We start from the raw sequence: 15,675 nt of genomic DNA, 5'->3' as shown, positions 1-15,675 counted from the left end.
GCAAAAAGGCATCCGGACAGGGTGTCCGGATGCACCCTCCGATGATGTTGTTAGCCATGGTAAGAGAATAAGATATATGAGGCAGTTGGCCTTTTACTAGGTGTCAAGAGGTTACCAGGAGATCCTCCTTTCTTCTTCGTGTGAAGTCATATATATACAGCTTCAGGGGTACTGTTCCTCTCATTAATGGTGGGGAGATATTTTCTGTTGTGATGATGACAATAGGTGTTAGTAGGAGCACTATCATCCTACGAATGGCTGTCAGAGACCATGGTAGGTGATGCGGCTGTCAGAGATCGTGGGAAGCGATTATGCAGAATGATCGTGGGAAGTGACTTGCTGTCACTTCCTCTTGTCTTCTCATCCTGCAGGTGATGGGATGTGGGCCATGACTGCTTGTTGTGATTGCGTGTAAGACTCGCTTTACTTTAATTGACCATCCAGACGATTTATATCCGGATGGATCATGCTGAATATCCGGATGTGTTTGTGGAGACTACCCGGGTGTCTACGTTCTGCCAGCGTCGTTTGCTCTTCCTTGGATAGGAGAAGCTGAAACGTTGTTTGTCTTTCCTTGGGGGGTTCCGGATAGGATAGTCGCACCATACGTATCTGTAGGGGAATCCGGATGATGATGGTCCGGCTGACAGTACGTGCCACGCGTCACCATGAGCCGCGTGCCACGTGTTTCCCAAGGGGAGGGGTCCCTACAATACCTACTTCCTTTAGGATAAAAACAAAACAACCAGTTCCCCTGCCCTCCTGCTCTAGGAGGAGAAAAGCAAAATCACAAGGAGCCACATTACATAAAAATAAATAAATTAATAAATAAGAACAAGGATAAAGGCTAGAAGTATGGTAAATGATCCACTAATCTTATTAATCCGATCTGCAACAACAGGTAAACATACTTAAACAAGCCCAAAAGCACAAGGCCACATATTCAACTTTTGCAACTCGTTGGGCACACGTCTAAAATTTATTCAAATCCATCTACGACTCCAACAACTAATAACTGACAAGCAACTGTGATGTCACACTTTTCAAACAATCATTTCTTGCTTCACATGCAAATTGGAGTAGGTTTGCATGAGATCTTGCATTTTATTATATTGGTGCCTCATAAAGTACTAATTAATGAAGTGGGTATAATGATGAATGCAGACGTGGTTTTGCTAGGGCATGCAGAGGTTTTGCTAGAAAGAGATTATTTCTTGACTCTGAGAGATCAATCTCCTCTTGGCCCGGTGGCGGACTCCAAGTGAAGCCTTGAAGGAGCCTTACCAATAGCATCACAGTCATTGCAGACCCGAATGCAATCCCGGCCCTGTGCACCCACGCCTTCCTGTACTGAAGGAAATGAGGCGAAGGTCTTGCTTGTTCAAATCCACTCCTTGCGCTGTACTGGCATTCAGATGGCCCTCTGGATTGAATATTAGTGGTTCTTCCCAGATTCTAGGGTTCCGGCCAAGCCCCAGACGGCTGAGAAGGACATGACTGCCTTTGGGGATGAAGTAGCCAGCAACAATGGCATCGGCATTGGATACATGGGGAAGATTAAATGGTGCAATTGGGTGAAGCCGGAAAGCTTCCTTTATGCAGGCCTTAACATAGTTTAGCTGCTGAAAGTCGGATTCCTGGACCAGTCTCTCCTTTCCAACCACTCTATCTATTTCTTCCACTGCTTTACCCAAAACCCTTGGTTGATTGATCATTTCTGCCATTGCCCACTCAATTGCATTTGATGGATTATCCACTGCTGCAAAAATCAACTCCTGTAAAGTATGGAAGGATCATAATTTGGTTCATCAAGTTATTTTCTAGTTGGGAAATGATCAACATGCAATGTAGCTCAAAATGTAAGCAAAAATTAATTAGTTATCTTACTGTGCATTGGGCTTTGATCTCAGCCACAGACAGCAGTGGCTCCCCATTTGAATCCTTAACTGAAATGAAAACGTCAAGCAGGTCCTCAGCCTCGTTCTTTTCGCCATTCCTCCAATGTTCTACTCTTTGGTCCACGATCGGATCATGATACTTGTTAATAGTGTTCATAGCCTCCCTTACAGTCTTCTCATGGCCATCTAAGTCCAGTACTCTAAGCCAAGGGAAGTAATCAGATAAAGAGAACGCATATATATGAGCAAGTACGGTAAAGAGTGACTCAACATGTTGTTCCTCTTCAACTCCAGGGCCTCCATCTTTCTTTCCTTCACCAAAGTATCTTGTGTTGAGGATCATCTTCCTGATGGCGTTTCCGCTATATTGACGGACTGTATTTCTGACGTTGATAACCGAGCCAAGACAGTTATTGCTAGTAGAGATCTTACACTGGTTATAAACGTATCGGACAAGATTGTCGGCTTCTTCCACCCTCTTGTCATGCAGCCACCTAAATGTTGATGGATTAATCACTTTAGAAGCTAGAACCCTTCTCATCTTCTTCCACTGGTCTCCCCATGGCACCACCGCTGTGGTCAAGAAGCCACCACTTGAATACTCAGTCGCCATTGTAATGGGCCTGGATGCAAATACTGTGTCATGTTTCTTCAAAACTTCTCTGCTGATCTCTGGGGAAGTCACCGGGATGACATGAACATCGCCCAACTGGATACACGCGATTTCAGTGTTCATTTCTTTCATAAGGCCATGTATCCAGCGGAAAGTAGGCTTCTTGTTGAGTAAATGAGGTAGATTTCGGACTAGTGGCCATGGAGCTGGCCCTGGAGGAAGCATCATTGACTTGCTGTTGGTACTGGTTTTGGATTTGAATTTGGTGAAGATGAGAATGACGGATATGATGAAGAGCATCAAGAGGAAGGTGAGATGAGACAACACATCGTCTATGGCAGGATCATTAGCTGGGGAAAGGAAGAGAATTGAAGAAAATAGGGTGGAGTTGCTGCTACTACTCATATTGCTAAATCTTCTCTGCCGCAATATTAAGTTGGTACTATTCGCCATTTACACACACGTCTTGTATAGCCTAGCCATGCATGTGCTTTCTCTGACCTGGACGCACATGTTTCCGATTTTATCCTATTTAAAATCCTCACGCATAGTCCAAATAAGTTTGATGAATATTTCTTAGTTTAGTAATTTTAATGGGGCACGTAAAATGTGTCCAGGTTCATAAAAGCGACATCAGATATTAGTAGAAAGAATGTAAATAAATTTTATATTTTTGGGAAGAATCCTATTAAAAATTATTTTTATTTTATTTTATTAGTCTTATATTTTTAGAAAAAGTTCTATTGACAATGTGTTAGTAGAGTCTCATTTCATTTATAAGTAGAACCCCTTCCACTTTGAGTCATATTATAATTACAAGTAAAGTCTTATTGGGATTGTGTTAATAGCCTAAAAGGCAAGTCACCTCTCACTTTCTAAATAAGAATACCATTTTTTTAGAGAGTTTTTTAAAGAGTATTTTCATATATCTATATGGAGGAATTTTTTCAATTTAAAACCCGAGTTGTATTTTTACTTTACTTTCAACTATCTTATATATAGTTATTTAAAAAAAAAAGAAAAAAAAAATCAAAGTATTGGTTTGGTATCTATGGAAATCTTAATATCGACTTTTGAAAATATATGGAAAAATCTAACTTTTTAAATGTAACTATAAAAACTGAGACTAATGTATAAATAAATGAGATTAAGTTATAAAACAATCAAACTAAAGGAACACATTTCTTTCCTTTAAAAAATATCTATATCATAAATTATTGAATTCTTTAAAATAATTTTTAAAGGTTTTTGCTACAAAATGATTAAAAGCGTTGAAAATTTCTAATGATTTTTTTTTCTATTTTTGAATTCTTTTGAATTTTCCTTTAAATATTCTTAATAATGTTTTTTAATATAAAATTTAAAACTTTTTTTAAGTGTTCTTAGTACCATGGTCATTTAATTTGATACATTTTCATAATTAATATTTAAAATTATTTAATTTTTTAGTAATAATATAAAATACTATTATTACCTTACAATTTATGAATGATGACTATAATATAATATTTTTCTTTGAAGCCCCCTAGCAAAAATCTCCGACTTTGCCAATGTTTAAGACAACGATTGATTGTATAATATTTGAATATTCTATATTTTAATTGAAAATTTAACTAAAAATGAGGTGGGATAAATTATTTGATTGAATTTACATGAGATCGAATGCATGTATTATACATTTCTTGTTATATCATATCTTATATATAACAAATCAAATATAAATAAAAGTTGTGTCAATGGTGTGGTGGGAATAGAGAGATTTTCTAATCTCATATAATATATATATATATATATATATTAAATGATGAGTTAGATTTTCGAAATTGGGATTATATATATAAATTAAGTTTTGCGAAGGATCAAACTTGAGGTGATGTGTGTATTGTGGAGGGCCCACATTTGCCTTAATGTATGTTGGGCATTATAGTATGTGGGCCACAAAACGATATAAGTTATTCCAATAATTTCGTGGGTCTAGCAATCCACTTTCCTTGGTAGAAAAAAAATGTTTTGCCAAGGAGATCAAACTTGAGGTGATGTGTGTGGATTGTGGAGGGCCCACATTTGCCTTAATTGGGCATTATAGTACGTGGCCCACAAAACGATTGTTCCAATAATTTCGTGGGTCTTCCAACCCACTTTCCTTGATAGAAAAAAAATGTGGATAAATTCAATTCACACAAGGATGTACACGAACTTCACTAACATTTAATATAATTTACCAATTACATCAATATTAAGAGGAGATAATCATTCCAATATTATATTATAAATAACATTAGAGAACATAAAAACTCATACAATTCGAGTCCCAAAACATCTCATTTTTTCTAACTTTAAAACATATTCTATATAATACTCTTTATCCAAGGGGAATATATTGCTAGGAATTAGGTATTTAGGACAAATTTTGACATGAAATTTCATAAAGTCAATTTTTTATATTGCATATTCCACGCAATGATTCTTTTTGTGTGCTACATTTTTCTTATGTGTCATGATCTCCCTTGCACACCTTGGTTCTATTTTAAGACATGAATTGTCACACCCCAGATTCTAGACAACCTAGAATTCGACTCGTGATCCTAAGTCAAAGGTTTATCCATAAGGGTTACTTCTATCCATGTTGACAACTAATCCTAATAACCTGATCTTAATTTAATAAATTTATTTAAGATTAAATACTTATTTATTCATGAGTCGAATTATGGGTTGTCCAAAATTCAGTGTGTGACATGAACACTCCTTGTTTAGCTTATATATCTCTATGAATCCAAACACTTTAGCCACTTTAGTATTTCCATATTTTAAAATGCAATTGTTAAGGAACATGATATGTATAGTGAAGTAAAATCCAACAAATTTAAACATTTAGGAAAATTGGTTGTTCACCATGGTATCAAAACTTGGTTTGACAAGAAGTCTCGTGTTCAAGCCACCTCACAATCCAAATTCCACTCTTCCTCACTTCATCTCAAATCTATTTTCCCCTCATATCTATTTGGATACTCTAACAACTTTCACTATTTCACTAAAAAATCTAATATTACAATCCATTATATATATAACATAAGAGATATTTTGGGAATATTCTTTATCAAATGAAATATATATATATATATCAATAGTATTAAATATTTTTTAATAATTGTATTTTTAAAATAGTTTTTTTAAATTGTTAGCTTTCTAAAGTAGAAGTTCTTATTATTTTTAGTTTTTGAAATTAGAAAATAGGAACTGTTCTATGTTCCCTTTATAAAACCAATATAATAATTCAAAATAAAAAATAAAAGTAAAAGCAAACTCATCTATATTAAAAATGTACATATTAAAGAAAAGCAACACATGCAAAATAGACCAAAAAAAAAAAAAAAAAAAACTAAAATTAAGGTATTGATGAAGAAGTAGAATGAGGACATGTTTATTAGACTTTGAATATTAAAAATGAAATGAGAGTAAATTAAATCCAAATAGAAAGGAAATATAATGAAATAAAATGGATGGAATCAAAATCAAGACTAAAAATTTTCATTAATTTTTGAAGATATTTTTGTTTTTACTTTTTTATAGGGAAACCAATGTGTTTCCTCGAGGGGTATTTAGAGCAAACCTATTCCTCATTATTATAATAAAATTTATCAAAATTAGATGGATTTTATATCTTTTTGCTACTTTCGATATCAAGTAATCATAAAAAATAAATTTGATCTATGTGTAAATCAAATAAAACTTGTATAAGAAATGATAGTACCCACGCTCAAAGCATGTATGACTAAAGGCATGAGATTAGACCCCGTTAAATAAATAACTTAGGCCATTAAATGAATAACCTAGTGTCACAAGATGCTTCAAATGACTCTCCCCATAGGCTTATATATGAGGTGGAAAGCTTCTAGAGATCCCTGGAGACATCTACACTTAGTTACAAAGTGGAAGAGTATGGAAGCTTCTAGAGAGGGTTAGAGATGTCCACACATCTCTACACTTGGCTAAGAGAGAATTGGAATAGTGTGGGGTGTTCTAGAATCTTCCAAAGTCATCTTGTACATACCCTTGTACATAGACTAGTGTAAGAGCTTCTAGATTATTCTTTATTTATAAAGAACCCTCCAAGGTTCCAAAGAGTTCCATTGGTACTTATAAATAGGTGAGTCGACCTTCATTTGGCTAAGGCACCACCCAAAAACCACCCAAATCACTTCCTAACCAAGCAAGTGAGTTCCCAAAGCACTTGTAAAACTTCTTTTGAGCAATAAAAACTTCCATTCTTTAAGAGTTGCCTACTATGCCTTCTAAAGCTTCCAAGTTGTGAGCATCTTAGCTTAGCAAGCTAAGTATTCGAAGTAAGACTGACTTAGCAAGATCAAGTGTTTTGACTTGTCTAAGTGTCGCATGAGCTTAGGAAAAGACTAAGTTCGTGATAGTTGGTATCAGAGCGCGGTTGCGAAATGGGCATTGTGAAAGAAGCATGTTGGGGTCCAATGTTGAGGACACTAGTGAGCAAACTCATGGAAGGGAGATTGAGCCTACTACACGGGGCAGAAGTGGGAAGGATAAGTCTCGTGATGCCGTTGCCAACATGGAGGTAAGGTTAGCCAAGGTGGAGCTAGCCATGGCGGACACTCGGGAGGGGTTGGACTTGATCGAGTAAGGAATGGAGAAGGGTATGAAGGATTTTAGGGAATAGATCCAAGACCTTTGTGAGGGAATGCTAGTCTCATAGGTTCAGCCAGTGTCGCACGAGGAGTTTGTGTCCTTCCAAGAAAAGGTCTTGAGCATGCTTGCTAGCATGAAGTCAACGATAGAGGCTTTGGACATTAGAATGGAGTCTTGAGACCAGGAGGTTAGACAAGAGTTGACCATCTACAAGGCTACTGTGTCGGCACGGGTCATGGCCAGACGGGAGACATCTAGGTTGGAGGTGCCAAAGCCATAAGGGTTTAGTGGCAAACGGGATGCTAAGGAGTTGGACAACTTCTTATGGCATATGGAGCGATACTTCGAGGCTATCACACTGACTGATGAGGCGACTAAGGTAAGGACTACAACCCTCTACCTTACTGACACAACTACTCTATGGTGGCTTTGAAGGTTCGTTGCTATGGAGAAAGACATTTGCACCATAGAGACGTGGGAAGACTTTAAGAGGGAGATCAAGAAGCAGTTCTACCTTGATAACGTGGCTTACCTGGCTAGAAAAAACATGAGGTGTCTCAAGCACATAGGCTCGATACACGACTATGTCAAGGAATTATCTTCGCTCATGCTTGAGATTCTTAACATGACTGAGGAGGAGTTTCTATTCAACTTCATGGATAACCTCCAAGGGTGGGCCGAGCAGGAATTGAGGCGCTAAGGTGTTCAAGACTTAGTCACTACTATGACAGTAGCAGAGTCTTTTATAGATTACAAGGGAGGAGACTCCTCCAAGGTTAAGTCTTTGAAGGATAGCTACGCCATAGGTGGGGGAGACAAGGTTTCAAAGGACCATAATGCTCATAGAATGGGATCAGGCAATACGCCTAATGTCCGAGAAGGAAGGGGTGAGGTGAAAATGAAGGAGTTTACACCTAAAATCAAATGCTTCTTATGTGACGGTCCACATTGGGCACGAGATTGTCCAAAAAGGAAGGCACTGAGTGCTATGATTGAGAAAAGAGAATAGGAAGATGAAACACATATGGGCTTGATGTAGCTACTAGGTACCCTCCAAGTCAACCCAAAGCCTATTACGCCTAAAACCCCTTTACTATCAGGGGTGCAAGTAAATGAGGCAAAAAAGGAGCAAGCTGAGGTAGCCCACACACACATGGACAAGGTCACCAAGGAAAAGGTGAACTCGATAGGCAAGAGGAAGCAACACTCAAAGAATCGAAAGTGCAGGTGTCTGCATCCATCTGAGGCCTCACGGGAGAATGAGGTGAAAAATATCTTAGCTGAGCGAGTCACTAGGAGACAAGGGGTCCTTCCTGTGATAGAGTATCTAGTCTGATGGAAAAGACTACCTAAGAGGCAGGTAAGCTAGGAACATGTGGATGCCTTGAGAAAGTTCTAGAAACACATCGAGAGGTTTCAAGAAGAGGCAACGACAGAGACATCGACGGCATGGGTGGAGGAGAGTGTCACAAGATGCTTCAAATGACCCTCCCCATGGGCTTATATAGGAGGTGAGAAGCTTCTAGAGACCCCTGGAGACATCTACACTTAGCTACAAAGTGGAAGAGTATGGAAGCTTCTAGAGAGGGCTAGAGATGTCCACACATCTCTACACTTGGCTAAGAGAGAATTGGAATAGTGTGGGGTGTTCTACAATCTTCCAAAGTCATCTTGTACATATCCTTGTACATAGACTAGTGTAGGAGCTTCTATATTATTCTTGATTTGTAAGGAACCCTTCAAAGTTTTAAAGAGTTCCATTGGTGCCTATAAATAGGTGAAACCCTCATTTGGCTAAGACACCACTTAAAAACCACCTAAATCACTTCCTAACCAAGCAAGTGAGTTCCCAAAGCACTTGTAGAGCTTTTTTTGAGCAATAAAAGCTGTCATTCTTTAAGAGTTGCCTACTACGCCTTCTAAAGCTTCCAAGTCATGAGCATCTTAGCTTAGCAAACTAAGCATCGAGAGTAAGGCTAACTTAGCAAGATCAAGTGTCTTGACTTACCTAAGTGCCGCACGAGCTTAGGAAAAGACTAAGTCCGTGACATTAGGCTCTATTCAAGCAAGTTTTCAAAAACTACTTTCAAAATATAGTTTTTTAGAACAATTTTTAAAATCAATTCTTTGATGTGTTCTTAAACAAAGTCTATGAGAACTTGAGATGTTTTCAACTTATTTTTTTTTATGTTTTTTAAAAATAAATTTTATATATAGTGTTTTATTTTTAATTATTCTTCATTTTTATATCATTATTTTTAAAACGACTCTTAGAAAATAAGTGAAAATAATTAAAATATATTATCAAAAAATATCTTATTTTCTATTTTTAAGAATAAAAATTTGTTTTCTATTTTCTAATTGCTAAACGTATTTTTTTAGTTTTTTCTTAAAAATATAAAACTATTTTTGAAAAATAATTAACAAACATACCCTTAATTTTCTTTTTACCCTTTCTATGGATGATTAATCCCTTTTTTTCCTTTTCAAAGTTTCTTTAGAATTCCAAGTGTTTATTTGAGAATATTTTTGAAAATTGTTATGGAAAAACAATTTTTTAGAATCCATTTGAGAATTGGCAATGTTTTCAACTTATTTTATTTTATTTTATTTTTATATTTTCAAATAATTTTAAAAATAAATTTAATATGATTTACTTTTAATTATTCTTCCTATTTATTCAATTATTTTTGAAAACTACCCTCAAAATATAAGTGAAAACAATTCATGAAAAAACATTTTATTTATTTTTAAGAATATAAAATTATTTTATATTTTTTCACTATCAAACATGTTCATCTATTTTTTTGTTATTAGAAACAAAAAATTGTTTTCAAAAAAAAAGTTTAGCAACAACCTATATGTGCCTTTCCATTTTATTTTCCTCCATGAACAACTACCATAACTCATTCCCTATTTGCTTTGGGAATCAATTATTCCCGATTTGCTTTGAGATTATGATCAAGGCTCCATGGTTTGGGAATCAATCTAAAACTTCAGTAAATAATACCTCTTCACTTCCCAAATCTTGATTGCATATCATTCCCATTCCCCTTTACTATTTCAATAAGCTAATTATTATTATTATTATTATTATTATTATTATTATTATTATTGAGACATGAATCATGATAATAAGGACCTATTTGAAAATTATTTTTGAAAACAATTTTCCGTTCTTCGAAACAAAAAACATAAAAAACATGTTTGACAACCTAAAACTATTTTAGAGATATTATAATTAATTCAATACAGACCACGTTGAATATTCCACAACAAATAAATATAAAAAATTGAAGTAGAAATTTAGAGACAAATTAATCAACACCAAATGAATATAAAAATTACAGAAAAACAAACAAAGTTATCGAGTTTAACTCGTGCTTCTTCTTGTTGAATATCTTATTCTTAACATTTAGTTACTTATTGTTAATGCATGTTGTTATAGTTGATATGCGTGTACAAAAATTATACTCTCAAGCTAAATATCTATGAATTTATAATTTGTACATGACTCTATAAAAAAAACAATGTTTAAATAATATATAGAAAAAAAAACGATTTAGTTAAATAATTTTTTTCCCTAATTTAAGAACTGACGATCTTATGATAAGCTTGGCTGAACTAGGTGTCTCCCTCAACCAATCTCCCATTATATACTGTGATAATGTTGGTGCAAACTACTTGTGTGCCAACCTCGTGTTTCACTCCAGTATGAAGCACATTGCCATAAATTTTCATTTCATCCGTGACAAAATAGCAACTGGACAACTGTGGGTGTCACATTGCTCTTTTTAAGGTCAGCTTGCAGATGCCTTGATTATACCTTTAAAAACAATGGAAGCACCATGTTAATGGGCATTTTAAAGAAGGATCTTAGCCTCCTTGTCCTTTCCAATACAAGCAGCTGATTAAGGTGGTGTTTGTTTTTTTGGCTTTTTTTTTAAAGCAATTTAGTTTTAAAATTTAGGTTGTTTGTTTTTCTATTTTTTCATGACTTATAATAAGCTTTTTATTAAATAGAAAAAACCAAAATATGTAGCTTTTTCTAAATAGAAAAATTAACATATTGATTTTTTTTTTACTTTTTAATACTTAATAGAAATAAAATACTATAAAACAAACAACTTAATATTTAACATTATTAAACATTAAAATTCTATTTAGAATTAAGTAAAAAAACAAACCCCACTTAAGTCATAAACCTTTCCATACAAAATAGAGTCAACCACAAGCAGCTGGCTGAATCTTTCCATACAGAATATAGTCAACCATTCTATAATTGTAAAATCCCGCAAATTATTCCTTCAGTAATTAATTTTCTGTCATAGCATTTATATAAAACTTTCTATGGGTTTTAGTGCATGTATTTCTAGGTTCCATACATCAGTAAAGCCAAGTAATTGTAGTTAATGGTACATTCTTGAATTCAAAATATTTAGGAACTTTGTTTGTTGCACCGAACAAAATTAATGGTAATAATCAAATATACCCATCTGAAATACCCCTTGCTAATAATCAAATATTTAGGATCATTTTATGGAAACTAGGTGACGTACATCCATCAACATAGCCAATAAGAACATCATTTGCAAGCATATGGAATCGATTCCATTTCTTCGCATGTTTCTATCACTTGCTTTAACATTTTACGTAAAGGTCAAAAGGGGATTGTCAAAATAGCATAATTATCTAAGAATTTGAGGGCCAACATTAAAAAAAAATTAATATGGATATGTGGTGGTGAAATTTGGTGAAGAGGCTCGTGGCTTTTCTATTTCCCACTTAAAAATACAAAGCAATTCATTATGCTAGACAATATGAACAAATAAAAAACATTAGTTATAGTATTTGATTCAAATGTTAACATAATAATAAATAAAAACATAGAACAATAAGAACATTTATAAATTATTTCTTTAAACCATGCACCGTGATGAACTAGTTATCAAAACCATTCTTGGTTTGTATGTAAGTAATCAATATCAACCATAGATCTTATTATATTGAAATTGGCAAAAAAATCATGGTCAAATAAAGAATTTCTTAAAAATAGATTATTACAAGTTTCAATTAAAGATAGCTTATCCCCACTCAGACCACTTAAGAAAGACCTCCCTTTCTTATTTCCTTCTTTTTTAGATATGTGAAAAGATGATGTAATATTTAAAATATATCATAAAACTTTAGTAAAAATCATCACTTCTCTAAATCTCTCCTGAATCAGTTTAGTACCCTTAATGATTTCAAAAGTAACATGACTAGCAAAAGTTAGCAGATAGACTAGGGTTGGCTGGACCGTGATGTTTCCAATCATGGAGTGTGAGAATTAAAGATCTCATAATGCCTTGTGAGATGGTGGTCTAATGATGATTCCTTTTGTAAAGCCACGTTATAATTCAATGAAAACAACGTTAAACATTCAACTGTATATAAATATACCATTAAAGTAGAAATTTAAAAAATAAAATATATAAAAATTAAAGCAAATACAAACAAATTTATTGAGTTTAATATGTGCTTTTTATTAAATATTATATTTTAACATTTAGGTGATATTTGGTAAAACTTAATACTTATTACTTAATGACTTAAGTTGATTATAAGTTAAATTAGATTTAAATTATTAAATTAAAACTTATTATTTACTTTTTCTTTTAAATATTAATGTTGTTAATTTAAAATTAATTTTAAATCATTAAATTGACATATTTGTTTTAATATATTATAAGTAGGACAAATGATGTTAAGAAACAATGGAGTTTGTGGAGTATCAAAGAAGATTAATGTGAAGGTAATAAGGGAAATAAAATTTAAGAATAAGTTAATTATTTTTACTTATTACTTAAAGTTGCTTTTTAACTTTAAATCATATTATTAAATTATTTTACTAAATATATTTAATTTATTTAATAACTTAAATTAAATTATTAAACAATTTTAAGTTATTAAGATGGTTTACCAAATACCCACTTAGGTGATGTTTTTTTTTACTTAATTCTAAATAAAAATTAAATAGTATTTAATAGTATTAAATATTAAGTTGTCTATTTTTGTAATATTTTATTTGTATTAAGTATTAAAAAATAAAAATAAAATTAATATATTATTTTTTTCATTAAAAAAAAACAAAAATTTTGGTTTTTTATATTCAACCAAAAATTTATAATAATTAAGTTATGAAAAAAAAAATAGAAAAATAAACAATTTAAAATTTAAAAACAAATTACTTTAAGCAAAAAGTTAAAAAAAATAAAAACCATTTAGTAACTTACTTTATGGATGAAATTATTTTTTTTCCAACTTATTTGTTACACCTTATATTTGAGCATAAAAATTATATTCTTAATTTAAATATTTATAAATTTATAATTTGTAAATAATATTAGTTATATATATAATAATGGTTTTAGAGGTAAAGAAAAATAATAATTAATTAACAAAATTAAAGGTTGAAATTTTTTTAGCCAATTAAAAAGATTTGATGTTCTTTTTTTACTCAAACTTAAGCTAAAGCTCTTCTTATAATGAGCTCAGCTTACTTAAAATTTGTCAGACCAACTTGAGCAAAGTCCTTCAAGCCTTCCTCAAACATAAATATATTGTAAATTGCATTTTTTTTTAAGTCATGATCAACATTAGAAATATTTATTCTTGTTCGAATGGGGTGATCCTTGATGAATTTTAGAACTAGCCTCCTTGGGTTTTGAGTGAAGGCTGAAGTTTGACACAGCATCCAGGCCTTCCAAGGGTATGAGATAAATGAAGAAATTAAAGATTTATAAAACTTGGTAACATTCTGCTTTGATTCAAAATGTTAACAAAAGTTAGAGGAGAATGGAGTATGCTGTCCCTATCGTTTATATCATCTCTTTCACTGATTTCAACAAACTATGATACTATAAACTATTCCTATTTCCTTTTTATTAGAGAGCTCACATGATCAGATAGCTTTCTTGGAGTCTGCCAAGAAAAGAAAAATATTTGAAAAGAAAAAAATGATATGAGAAGGATATGATGGGAGTCATCTCCATCTTTTGACCTTTTTTTAATAGTCAGGTGAATTGGCCTGAATGGGATTGGCTTGGATCATCTTATTGTTTAATGTTTTCTTTCATAATAATTCAACACAAATCAAGTATTCAACAACAAACAAATAAGTACAAAAAAACTACAGGAAAAAAAAAAAAAAAAAGGTCAGTGAACATCGTCAATCATATAGAAGGTGCATGCCCCCTTTTTCTCTATGGAGTAATGCCCTATATCTTTATTTATTTATTTTATATTATCTTCTAGATTATTGTTGGTTCTCAATCTGCACCAATAATCCATTAAATTTCGTGTAATGCTTTTTAGAATCTCCAAATTATTTAAGGGTATGATATCCATAGTGAACAAAAATCTTATAAATTTAACTTTTGTAGAAAAATTGATAATTTAATATGGTATTAGAACTTAGTTTGATGAAAGGTCTCATATTTGAATCGCTTCTACGCATGTTGCCCCAATTTATTGATGGTTCAACATAAGTTTCGAAAATTGTTTTTGATACTTTGTAAAATAAAACCCAATTAATTTAAAATATTCATAACCTATTTCTTATGTTTTTAAATATGTTTTAAAAATAACTTTTACATGTAATGTTTTATCGTTATTCATTCTTTGTAATTATATAATTATTTTTTAAAACAATCATCAGAAAATAAGTGAAAATAATTGAAAGTAACAAAATATATTATTTGAAAATATCTTATTTTATATTTTTAATATCAAGAAAATATATATAGGTTTTCTATTTTTTAATTATTATCAAACATATATTTTTTTTTCCATGGAGAATAAAAAATTGTTCTACACAATAGTTTCAAACAAGGCCTTACTTTGAAGTCATTTTTTCTTGAAACTCTTCATAAATTAGCTACCCTTTGGTTTCATTCCACATCTTACCTTGGTTTCTTTTAGCTTTGGTTTCTATTACCTGTCATCTTGATTACTGATTCTTTAACATTTTAAAATGGCCATCTAATGACCCAGATTGATCCTTGGTAATGAACATATATAGTTAGCTAAGATCAATTGTAGCCTAAAGTTTAAACTAAATCTTTGTTTCATTTCTTAGTTTTATGGTTCAAAAAACAAAAAATCACCCAGGTAGCATGTGAAAGAAGACTGAGCTGGTCAAGATGTTCAGCATATACACGTTTAAAGAGAGAAAAGTGAATCACCAATTTTCTGTATTCATTATGCTTGAAGTAACTATATTACATGACTTTTATACACTTCTTTCTAGCCTACTGTTGTTAGTAACTACCCTTGGTTGTTACAATGACTTGTTAAATTCTAACTATTTTTGATTGAGAGAACAGTTGATTTGTTTAAGAGATCAGTTGATTGTTTTTTTTTTTTTTGGCTATCATCCCCCCTAAAGCTCATAGGTTAGGGAGTAATTGAAAGCTTGTCCCGGAAGGTCAGAACTAGGAGCTGGGCAAGTGTTTAGTGAAAACGTTA

General features: G+C 32.6%; 1 pseudogene; it reads right to left on the bottom strand.

The window, feature by feature from the left end:
• Positions 1-854: 854 nt before the first annotated feature.
• LOC100263664 (phenylalanine N-monooxygenase-like) lies at positions 855-2,949 on the bottom strand (annotated as a pseudogene).
• Positions 2,950-15,675: the final 12,726 nt, after the last annotated feature.

This window comes from Vitis vinifera, chromosome 6 (assembly GCF_030704535.1).
Source record: "Vitis vinifera cultivar Pinot Noir 40024 chromosome 6, ASM3070453v1".
Classification (NCBI taxonomy): domain Eukaryota; kingdom Viridiplantae; phylum Streptophyta; class Magnoliopsida; order Vitales; family Vitaceae; genus Vitis; species Vitis vinifera.
Note: the sequence above shows the minus strand (reverse complement) of the source record. Positions and strands in the feature narration are given on the sequence as shown.